This window comes from Desmodus rotundus, chromosome X (genome assembly GCF_022682495.2).
Source record: "Desmodus rotundus isolate HL8 chromosome X, HLdesRot8A.1, whole genome shotgun sequence".
Taxonomy (NCBI): Eukaryota; Metazoa; Chordata; class Mammalia; order Chiroptera; family Phyllostomidae; genus Desmodus; species Desmodus rotundus.
In genome coordinates, this window is record NC_071400.1 from 78827458 (window position 1) to 78840343 (window position 12886).

Here is a 12886-nt window from a genome sequence, read left to right on the forward strand (position 1 = left end):
CATGGTAGGGACTCAGTGAGTATTAGCTTTTATATTTCTCACCACATCCCTTTAGCTTCTACCTCCAGTTCTAACTGATAAATCTTTCTGACTCTCTGTGTTCAAATTCTTGAGAAAGAAAATCAGGTTGGCATAACTTTCCTACCCAACCACACAGCTACAGGGCTGTCCATGGACTAATGAATCCTCGGTCAGATGCCCTCTCCTCACTACTTCATCATGCTCTGGAAATGAGTTTAGGTTGCAAAACCCGCTTATCAACTTAGCAGAGGCTATGGGGAAGCAATATCCCGAAGAAGAGGCAGGGCTGGTTGGTACTGCACAGTATCCTAGAAAGTGTTTACGAATAAGGTTCTTACAATATTGAACCAATGTCCCTTTATATCAGAAATGACCATGGTAAATACTTGCTATTGGCTTTTATGAGTCTGGCTGGTAGAGTACATCTGTGTTTTGCTTAAGCCTTCTTACTTCGAGAATTTCTATTGCAGTTTGATTACAACCATCAATGTGATGATAATAATTAATCCAAAGGCAATTCTAGAAATACAAAATAAAATTGTTTCCATGGAACTGTCTTCATGGCCATCAGTCTCTGACACAGCAGTAGGACGAGTGAACCTGAACTCTATCTGCCATCGCCTGTGTGGTGTGCATCTTCCTGAAGGTGGATTAGCTTCACACAGCAGGTAGGCATGCCAAAAAACACCCTCATAAACCTCCTAGAAATGGGCAAGAAAGCTCAATTCAAATGAAACCATCTGTGCACAGAGGTCCGTGAAGCTGATGGGTACATTATTCACAGGCCAATTCCGTGAAGTCTACAGGCTGCGTAATTAGGACAATTGCTGCTCTGGCCTCTTGCCCCCTCTGACTCAGTTCACAGAATTTATCCACTCAGCCAAACATACCAGTTCTCTGACGAAGCACAACACTCTTCTAAGGAATAACTTTATTGACAAATTATTATCTACTTACATACAGTAATTCATTTCTTCTTAATTCATTTCATTTTAAAACTATCAGAAAATAACTTTTGTAACTCAGCTGTTAAAGACAACAAGACACTAAGTCTGATTCCATTCATTCATTCACCTATTCATTTAACGAATATTTTCCAAGGATTTGCTTAGGCTAGACCTTGTTTCAAGTACTTGAAATACAACAATAGACAAGACAAGAAAAATCCTACCCTAATAAAACTTACCTTCTATAAAGACAAAAAGAAATTTTAAAGATAAGTAAAATATATGAGTGATAACATATATTTTCAATTAGCAATAATCGTGCCTCAGATAAACCTCATTGACTACAATACTGCCACTGCGCAAAGCTGATAACATATATTTTATACAGTGATAACAACTGGTTTTTTTAAAAAAGAGTGGAGAAGGAGATTTCTTTGTTACTTTTAAGTAGGGGGGTAGATATAACATTAGCAAGACTGGAAAACATTTCATGGATGTCTCACTTTTATATTCTCAAGTCCTAATGGGAAATTGAGAAAATCTCTCATATGGACAAGCCGATTTGCTAGTACTCCCCACTGGTCCCTAGCCTCAGGTACAGCGCAAGTCAGGGGCCTCAAACCACCCAAATCCACCAGAGAGGGAGTGAGTTGTACTGAAGATCAGAGGAAGTATTGGGTAAGACCATAAAGCCAATGAAAGCAAGGAATAGATCCAGAAACCTGGCAATCAAAAGAGTAGGAAGTGTCGGGCTTATCTGGAAGACAAGGCCAGAGATAATAGGCAAAGTTGAAGGCAGTCACCTATTAGAAGCTCGGAGATATACTTGTATAGAGGCAGTCCGGAAACAGGTCCCCAGACAGGGCCACAGTAATAGGAGACAGAACCCAGGCAAAGAGTTTGAGAAGCAGATTTGGAACAATTCAGCCAAATTAACCTCAACTGTAAATCAACATTCATCCTCACCAGGGAGCTTTGAAAAATATCTTCTTAGGGCAGAAGTCAAGTCATCCTGTCTGGCCCTGTAGGTAAAGGGAAGAAAGGGCAGCTATGATAGTAATTTCAAGGGTACTATTTAAAGTACATCACAACCAGTATTACAGTGTAAAATGAGACAGGTCCAAGCAGGATGGAGACAGGCCCGAATGCTGAAGAGGGTCTTGGAAGGCAATTCCAGGCATGCCCTGTTAGTTGCTGAATGGATTATATGGTAGTGAAGGGGGATATCTAAAAGAAGGACAAGGAGAAGTTCTGAAAAGTGACTGATAATCAACTGGTACTCAAACACCTCAATGTACTGACATAAGATCTATTACCATCTCTCAGGTACCAGATCTTAAATCCAAAGTCCTAGAGTGGAAGCTTTGATGACAAAAGCTTTGCCCATGAATAACATTTTGGTTCGGGTGAGCAGTGCAGAATAGTCATTAGAAAACAGAGTACCAGCCAAGCCACTTACAAACTGTGTCTTCAGCACATTCCTTTTTCTCTCCAAGCCGTGGCTGTCCATCAGTGAAATGGCGGTGATGACACCTACGTCACAAGGGTGTTGTGAAGAGAAAAATGAAGAGAAAAGGCTCAGCACAGTGACTAGCCCATAGAAATTGCACAGTAATCACTGAAATATAATGTTATACTGGAAGGGCCCTTGACAAGATCTCGGACAATTCCTAATTGTGCATATGAGAAACTTTAGGTCCAGGGATGTTGTCATTTCCTTATGGTTACCCAATAGTTTAATCACAAGATCAGAAGAGGAACACAGGTTTCCTGTCTCCCAGGTGAACGTTCTTTCTTCTACATCACATGATCCTTTTACAAATAATTTCTGTAACTTTGCCCCTGTGGTGCATTAATAAGATCTGTGTTCATGATAGGAACTTTTTGCTGTGGAAACATAGTAGGGAAGAGTAAACATAAAATTAGGTTTTGTGCATAAAGGATAAAACCTACAGATATTTACTTAATGAAGGGGCTTGAAGTGTGGGGTGGGGGATTCCAGTGAAAATAGCATATAAGCTATGAACTCATTCTTTCAAGAGTGATCAGACAGTGTGATGCTATTTTCTATTTATTGTCCTCACAAATATTTCCCAGTTATTCTCTGAGTAACTGGACTCTCCAGAAGCTCAGGTAGGGGAATATATTCTGACAGTACACAGACAATCTTGCCTTGGGAATTGTTGCCACTAAGTCTTCTGTGAGTCTGCGTTTCTCTAGCTAGCGCCTTCAAGATGATGTTTCTAAGCAGCAATGTTTAGTGAAAGCCACAGCGTGAAGAGTACATACAGCAGATCAGCACTCCCCCTGACTGCTGGGGACAGCGCATTCAGAGAAATGGTAATGGGAAAAAGTACAATAAAAAATAAATTTAAAAAAATAAAAAATAGAGAAAATTCCCAAATACATCTCCCTATTCCTCACTTGTCATTTATTTATTCTTAATCAATAAATGAGTTTGTGTGTGGATAGAGCAGTGGAAACAAACAGCAGGCCTCTGTCGTAGCCACCCTCCCCTTCCCTATCTCCTCCCCAATCCATAGATCTATAAATGAGCAGCACCATTGATGGAAGTGGAGAATGTGGTTCTATGGCTCATTGATGTCTGAATGTGTGTGTGATGTTGCCATATACACAAACTTTTAATAGTTACTAAGGCAGAAGAACATGTTCTACCTTCCAAGAAGCAGGAGAATCAGTCACAATCTGTCAGAAAACAACCATTTGCCAAGGAACTCTTCCAGGAGCCTAACCTTTGTTTAATATGTTATTGATTTTCTAAACTGTTAAGAATGGTTTATAATGGCAATAACCTACATGATACCACTCATTACATCAGTTAATACCTAGTTTATTAGAACATTAACTTTTGCTACAGGCGATTAACTGACAAACTGATTGTGTGGGGCGGGGTGGCAGAGGGAGACTTCTGAGAGATTTCCAAGACAACATTAGTTATCTACATTTAAATGGCTCCTGGGAGCTCAGCAGTGTATCTCCAACCCATTTAAAAAAAAAAACATTTTATTTATTTTTAGAGAGAGAGAAAGGGAGGGAAAAAGAAAGGGGGCAAAGCATCGATGTGCGAGAGAGACATTGGTCGGTTGCCTCCTGCACGCCCCCAAGGAGGGACCTGGCCCGCCACCCAGGCACGTGTCCTGACTGGGAATCAAACCGGTGACCTTTCAGTTTATGGGATGAAGCCCAATCCACTGAGCCACCCCAGTCAGGGCTTCTTGTTCTTACCTTTTCTTTCTAGAAGAAACAGCCTAGTTCTCTGCAAGTATGAAGCCCTGCTGACATTAATGAGCTAACCCACAATTAGCCATGGAAAATCATGTGCACAGTTAATTAAATGTCACTATTAATGGAAAGATGTGTGTGTGTACGTGTGCAGGTGGAGAACTGGGAATACGATCAAGAAGAATTCTAAACTAATGTAAGAACTTTAAGTTTTGCTCCATCATTGGTGTCAGGTAAGATTCATGTTTATTCCTTTAAACGGAGGTAGAATGATGTGTGGGAAGTTCTTTATATTTTATTGTATTCTCAACTTAGTACCTTTTATTAAATAACATTGTCTAGTCTATCTATACTCATATAACAATATTTTCCTAAGTGTCTCTATAAAAGATGTTTAAGATGCTCAGTGAACATATATGCATGTGTGTATATATGTATATATATTCATGAAAAAGATGCCTTGATATCTTTGTATTTTTTAATTTTTATTTATTGATTTTTGTAGAGAGGGGAAGGGAGTGACAGAGATAGACACATTGACTTGTTGCTCCACTTACTTATGCATTCATTGCTTGATTCTTTTTTTTTAAGATTTTATTTATTTATTTTTAGAGAGGGGAAGGGAGGAAGAAAGAGAGGGAGAGAAACATCAATGTGTGGTTGCCTCTCTTCTGTGCCTCCCTACTGGGGACCTGGCCCTCAACCCAGGCATGTGCCCTGACTGGGAACTGAACCACGACCCTTTGGTTCACAGTCCAGTGCTCAATACACTGAGCCACACCAATCAGGGCTCATTGTTTGGTTCTTGTATGTGCCCTGATCAGGGATCAAACCTGCAACCTTAGTATATCCAGACGATGCTCTAACCAACTGAGCTACCCTGCCAAGGCAGATATCTTTGGTTTTTGGTTTTAAAAAAAAGTGTTAAAAAGCTGGTATTTGGAAGAGACAAGACTTCTAGAATGGTGGAATGAAGAGATTTGCAAGTCCTGTACCTAACACACAATGATACAACTGGAAGCAATTGTCAAAACAGTCATTTCAATATTGTGTGGAAATTAACCAAAGGCATACAACTATCTGGGAATCATTTGTGTATGCTCAAAAAAAAACTACAGAAATTTGTGCTTCAGGTACAAACAGCATTTTCACCTGTAACTGCTCCCTTTCTTCCCCTACCCGCTGCTGAGCTCACTGTGGATAGTAGCTCCAAGGTGGGCAAGCCACCGTCATCAGGAGCTTCACCACCAGTGGAGGCTGACCTGATCCGGTCACCCGTGTGCAGGGAATTTGTCTGAAACAATAGCTACTTAGTGGCAAACAATCAGCAAAGGCCAACATCACAGCTGTCTGAGTTGTGATACTAGATGTGGCAATTTACCATACAACCCAGCAATTTCACTCCTAAGTATCTAGCCAAAAGAGATGAACACACAGATTTGTACACAAAAGATCATAGCAGCATTCTATACAATAGTCAAAAAACTAAAACTAACCCAAATGTCCATGAATTCATGACGGGATATACAAAATAGGGGAGATATATATATATATTCAAATATTATTCAGCAATAAAAAAATGAGCTACTGCTACATGCTACAACATAAATGAATCTTTAAAAAACAGCTAAGCGAAAGACAACACCACCAAAGATCACATACACAAAACGTCCAGGAAAGGGCAGTCTATAGAGACAGAAAACAGATCAGTGATTGTCAAGGACTGAGGGTGAGACTATGAAGTGAATTTAATGGGCAAGTGGATCATTTTAGATTGTGGGTATGGTTGCATGACTCTGTAACTTACTAAAAGATCTTTAATTGTACACTTAAATTGAATGAGCTGTATGGTATGTAAATTTGCCAGAATAAAGCTGTTAAAACTTCGTAACTGATAGAGTATGAAGATATGAGTGAGGACACTAGCACTAACACAGAATAAGCATTGGCTCTACTATAATCATCTAACTTCTCTTAAAGTGTGAAGCATCTTGAAATAGCATGGTACGGTTCTAAGTAATTTCTCTAAAGCACATCTCTTATTGCTTCATAATATACTAAAATAGAAAATTCTAACAGCCCCATTATTTTCCTTGGTATACCTTAAGAAATTTGTCCATTTGGAAATGGGCTCATAAATCGTGATAATAATTTCAGATAGTTATAAGAGAATTTGTTCCGAAATTACATGTGTCCTAATAAACCACATATAAGAAAAACAAAGGAATTGCTCTGTGTTCCAACTATTGAAAGAGAGAAAAATAATTGTTAATAATTTACTCTGGCATGAGCTTGGCATCAGATAATGCAATTCCCTGAACAAAAGAGTGAGCACCATTACAAATAGCATCTACCAAGGTCTTCTGCAATTGATGTAATTGTCAATTTTTAAACTGATTGAAAAACCTAAGACCGCTGACCTTTTGTTCCATTCAGAGTTTCTTTGCTACAGATTGATCAGAAGCTCCATCTTGTATTTTCTCAGAACAAAAGCAACTCAATGAAACAGTCATTTTGTGCTGGAAAGGTTTTTCCTTAAAAAGTAAAATATAAAATGATGGACATTATGCTTTCTCTTTACATTTAAAATGTCGAAAGGGCTGTTTCCACCCGTGAAATGTATCTAATACATATATGCATACACGTATTTGCACACAGATACATATATAACACATATGCATATATTTAAATAAATTCTATTACCTAATGTCGGTGGGGATGTGGGAAACTTGATAATACCATTTGTTGCTGGTCACATTGCCAAATGGAAATCAATTTGTCCGAGTTTATCTTGAAACAGAAAATCCTTCATGCTTGTGACTAGTCATTATCTTTTAGAGAGTCTGCCCAAATATCCTGCTACTTGTGTATTACTTCAATAGGCGCAGCCTCTTTGGGGCCCAGGGTGTGTGTGGGTATGGGAAAGAACAATCTGACTCAAGAATATTAAATATGTTCAGAGTGCCTGCCTGCATCATGATAAAAAACTAACAGAACTAATGCAGATTAAATCTCTTTTCTCCTCTGACATTTTTTAAAACCCCTCCCAATTCAACTTTATTGCCACACCAATCCATATCCCATGTGAATTAATGGAGATATTACCCGAAGGATCCTGGCAGAATAAATCTGGAATTGTGACCTTCGAGGTTAATGTAGAAACAGTTGTCACTTCAGGGCCCATTTGGTAAGGTTCTACTGTTTTTAAGGCTTTTGGTACCTTGTGACCTATACTATCTGCCAATAAGCATTTATGGAGTCCTTGTTTAAGTCCCCAGATTCTTTACCAAGGGTATCATTTATGTAACGGGATGATGAATGCAATTCTTTCTGTAGGATCAGAACGAGGCCACAAAGGTTGAAAAGAGAACAGTAGTTGCCTGGTAACCACACTAAGCCAAAGGGTTGGCAAAGGGTGTGGCCCAAAGCTGGGTCCTCTAGCATTAACAGACCACTGGTCTGCAGCTCAGAAAAGAGATTGAGATTAAAAAGCCAAGATGGTTCATCTCATTGTTCTTGGGTTGTTCTTGTTTTCTTTTATAATTCCTACTGAAGTGTAATATCCAAAACAGAAGTGTGTAGCTCACACTTAAGTGTGTAGCTCAATAAAAGTTTGTGAACTGAATTTACCCATAACACTAGCACCAGATCAGGAAACATAACATTACCAGCGACACAGATTCCTCCTTCCAGCTTTTTCCAGCCAGTCTCCCCCCTATTCCTGACCTCCAATGTAACAGAGCAACTTGGCTTAGGTTAAAGGTTTCGTATAAATGGTATCATACAGTATGTCCTCTTGTGCCTGGCTTCATCTGCTCAATATTGTGTTTTTGATATTTTAGCATCTGCAATTGTTGAATGATCATCCTCAATGCCGTATAGCACTTCATTGTGTGAACATTCCACCATTTACCTTTATATTCTATTATTAATAAGCAATTGGACAATTTTCATTTGGGGGCTATTACAAATGTGGCTTCTACAAACATACTTTCGTTGAATATATGTGTGCATATCTGTTAGATATATTCATAAAGAGTAGAATTGCTAGGTCATAGAGAATAGATATATTCAGCTGTAGTATATAACGCCAAGGCATTTTCCAGTAACTATAGCAATTTATACTCCCACCAGTAGTATATGAGATTTTCAGTAGCTCCACGTCCTCACTAACACTTAACATTTTCCTTTTCATTTTGACCACTCTGGTGGGTATTTGGGGTATGCAGTAGTGAGAGGACTCATTTCAAGAAAGATTTCATCGTGCTCTGTTTTGCTTCCCCTCAACTCAAGTGAGAGGAGCTTTGGGATCTACAAGTCAACCTTGAAATGTGTTTGAGAGTTTGAGGAACAAGAGGGTAAGCATGTGACTTCTTTCTATCAATTATTTAAAAAAAAAGATTTGATTTATTTATTTTTAGAGAGAGGGGAAGGGAGGGAGAAAGAGAGGGAGAGACATCCGTGCCCCGGTTATTGCGTCTCACACTGTCCCGCAACCCAGCGAACTGTTGACCTTTCGGTTCGCAGGCCGGTGCTCAGTCCACTGAGCCACACCAGCCAGGGCCTTCCTATGAATTCTAAAGGCAAGATCTATGGCTGTGTCTATGAGGGGAGAATTCCCCCCACCTAACCCTTCTTTAGTTCTTATAGCTAGACCAATACTTAATACAATTAAAACAGGACTACAGCAACAGGAGAAAAAAAGACAATTTAATACTTGCTCGTGAGAGAATCACAACAATATGATTCTCGGATCATATAATGAGGCTCAAGGAAATGATGGAACCAGAAACCTTTTTACACTTTTGAAACAAAGAAACAACAAATTTGTGAGCAATTGACAAGACAAAGAAAGTCAGTGCTCATTAGAAAGGAATCTAAGCAAGGTTTGGGCTTAGGAAATAAATTAGTAAAGACATAACGAGGTTTTTTTGAGTCTAGATGTAATATCTCTTGTGATAAGGTTGTGTCTCAGCCCTTGAGGAGTAGGGAATGCACCTCTCATGGAGATTCATCTCCTGCTTTTAGGGCGACGAAGGAGAGTCAGAGAGCTCTTCCTGCTCGTGCTGCTTCTCAAATGATTTTAGTTCAAAATGATCACACGCCATTGTGGCGGCCTGCCCTGACAGCCAGTGCTGCCCCTCGCAACTGGTGGAGTGGAGAGGGCTGCCCTGCGAGCTAGCTCCTCCTCCGACAAACCTGGGGCAGAGCCGCAGGTCTCCTGAGGACTGCAGACGACTTTGAAAAAGGAATACTATCTGGGTTTTCTCCAAATTTACGTAGGGACCCCAATTATAAACCGCTAAAAGCCCAGAGGCCAAGGCGAGGTCACGTACACCTAGCCAGACAAAAGGCTTCACCTCACTAAGGGGTCAAAGTGGGAGGTCTCTGATAGGAAAATTGCTAAGGGCCCCGTAAATATGTCCCATAGGAGGGAAAGAGTCATCATTGGAACACTATTATTGCCAGAGTGCCCCAACACCGAGTCCAACTGACCCAGCCACTTCGGGGCAACTAAACTCCTGCTCTTTTCACCGTTGCCCTAGGGCCAGCCATTTGCTAATTAGCACGTGGTTAACAGAAGAAGCTAGTTCCTGTCCCTGTCCTGCAACAAAGGCTATGCTTAGGGAAGAGAAGAGTTTAACTCTGAGCAAGTTTGGCAGTTGAAATAACAGTAGATTAGACTGGAGCTAAGTCATTATGAGGCGAGATTGAACTTGTCAATGCTTCAAAGAGATTGAAATGTTTTTTATTGTTTAAGAGGGATTGGAAAAACTGGAGCTCAATGTCAAGGATTTCATCCAGGGGCAGGGAGAGAACTGATCCTCAGTAATAATTAAAAGGAGGATGATGAGAATGAATAAGGAAAAATTTCATACAATACAGGTGATTGACTTAGTGTTTAAAAAAAAACTAAAAAAACCCCTGATAACCCCAGTGTTGATTTCCCCTATGATAATCAGTCACTCACGAATATAGTTTAAAGGGAAGCAGTAAGCAGGGAAATGTGTGAAGTTAAAGGGAAAATTGGTGCAGTGTATGTAAAAACAAATCAGCTTCAACTACTACCTAATCATGTGCTTCGGAAAAGGCAAAATCATTCAGCAGAAGGTGTCAGAGTGACATCTCTGAGTATCCATAGTCTCTACTTACCAGTGAGCACCGATAGCTGAAAGCCTGTGCCTTAGCCTACTACTGCTCGGGAAGCTGTTCCATCAAACTGTTCTAACAGCCCCCGGGACAGAAACAGTCTTGCTCCAGTTGTAACAGGAGCATGTGTGACCCGCATACAGACTACTGAACTTTCCGTGCCACAAGTAAACTCCAGTGAAAGAAAGCTCAGGGCGTACACCAAGTGTAAAGCATTCCTGAAACTGCCGCACAACCATTTCTCCACCGCCAAAGCCAACGGTCCATTCTTCAACATGTCTGATAAACCAACCACATAGACCTTCAGGGACTGTAGCGACAAAATTTCCTAATCCTCTAGAAGGAGTCAAGAGAACATCGTTACCTCATAAAGGAGAGCACTCCGAGAAAACCAAAGCAGAAGAGAATAAAACAAGTGAATACGCTAATGGTCTTGCTTTGAATGGGCATGAGAAAGCAAAAACAGAGGAACAACTTTATGTACAGAAAAATACAACTCCCCTAAAAACTAAAGGGCTTCACTGTTGGCCTCTCAGAAAACATCTAGTACAGACCTTTCCAACATCCCTGGTCTCCCTGAAAATACTCTTAAAACTAAGATTTTGCCCTGGCTGGTGTAGCTCAGTGGATTGAGCACGGGCTGTGAACCAAAGGGTCACCGGTACGATTCCCAGCCAAGGCACATGCCTGGGTTTCAGGCCAGGTCACAAGCAGGGGGCATGAGAGAGACAACTACACATTTATGTTTTTTTCCCTCTGTTTCTCCTTCCCTCCCTCTCTCTCTAAAGATAAATAAATAAAACCTTTTTTAAAAACTGAGATTTAACTGGTCAAAACAACTTCACGGGACATAAACAGTATCTGCCAACTCAACCTGTTGTCTCCAAATGCTAACTAACAAAGGAGACTAGAGACTGCAAGTTTAGTCCTGACTAAAAACTGGTTGTTTATTTGGTGACTTCCCTAACTGGTGAAGGAGAGCAGACTTTTTCACCCCAAAACATGCCTCTTTGAGATATTGATTATTTTGAGATAAAAAAAAGGCTCAGGAAAAACCTCCCGTCTTCCTCCTACCTGCCTAAAAGAATTTAGGTAAAGAACCTGCTCCAGGTAGGGAATTACCATCACGTAGTTTAACATGAACCAGTTGTGACAGACAGGGAGGAACCTAGCAAGGTCCATTTGATCAGAGTCCTCTCTGTGTCTCATTGTCAGAGTTGGCTCGGCAAGCATTTGTTTACCAAACATCTGCTTTCCATCTCCTTGTGAACCGCCTTCTGCACTTGGATGTCCCACCACTACTCTCCTTTCCCCTTAGGTCCAGAATGGCATATAAGCCTCAACTGCCCTATTTGTCCTTGGGCTCCGTGTTCTTATGGAACCCCCGTAGTACTGAATACATGAGTAATTAAATTTGATCGTTTTTTCTCCTGTGAATCTGTCTTATGTCATTTGAATTATTCAACTAGGCAAAAGAACTAAGAAGGGAAAGGGGGAATTTCCCCCTCCCCAACACTGGGCTAAGCAGCACTTGCTACAAAGTCCTAATTAGTACATGCAGAACCAGGAGTCTATTATTAATTTGTTAACAGTATGAAGTATGTCAGATATTGATAAACTTAGTTACTCCTTAATCTGGGCAAAGAAAAAGAACAAAGTTTTTCAAATAACTTGTTTCATAAATTCTCCATTCTACCCATTCTATCATATGTGGATTTTCATGTTAAATTGAAATTATTCTAACTCTTTCTCTATCTTTTGGAATTAATTTCCCAAAGTTGGAGTATATTTTTACACACTCAGGAGATGCATTAATTGAGATTGTCGTTTTGCCTGCTTTATGCTGTCTAGTACACACTACTTCTTCTTCTCACATTTTGGTTCTCTGTAGTCACTTTGCCTCCCCCTCCCCACTGCCTTAGAAAAATATGGTCATACCCCTAGGTGAAGTGCTCAGTGTGCGGTATTTTGTGTAGCTCTGGATGTACATTGAAATTGGCAGGCACAGATTCAGTCTTGTCATTTTGTTTACACCATGGAGAAAAATTCAGCTTATTAAACATTTCATAAAGTTGCACCTAAGCTTTGCCAAGCTGGAACGTTGGACCTTTTCTGTGTACTTTTTAATTCTAGTTGTCACAACCTAGAGATCAGGCTGTTGCTTTTATATGATGATGTATTTCCTCATTGAAACACATGTTGGGGGGGGTATTTTTTATTATAAAAGAAAGAAAACCCTCCTTGGAATCTTAACAAAGGAATATTTTCTCTCAGAACGGACACCAGGATACAAAATTACCAGTGTTTGACCCCAGTCCTGTCCCCTCCCCTCTAAAAGCAGAGAAGGGGACAGCAGAAGCAAATGAGCAATTCTGTACAACAAAGTCTTCAAATCCCTACCAATATGATTAAAATCTAAACTTTTTGCTTTTTAAAAAATGTTAATATATCAAAAGGCCTGCTTTAGTGACATGCTGTCCCCCGGAAAAGAACCCATCACCCCGTCAGTAATATACATGTTCGAG

General features: G+C 40.1%; 1 pseudogene; it reads right to left on the reverse strand.

Annotated features, from left to right (window-relative positions):
* Positions 1–1206: 1206 nt before the first annotated feature.
* Positions 1207–1335, reverse strand: LOC128780042 (U4 spliceosomal RNA; annotated as a pseudogene).
* Between the last annotated feature and the right edge of the window lie 11551 nt (positions 1336–12886).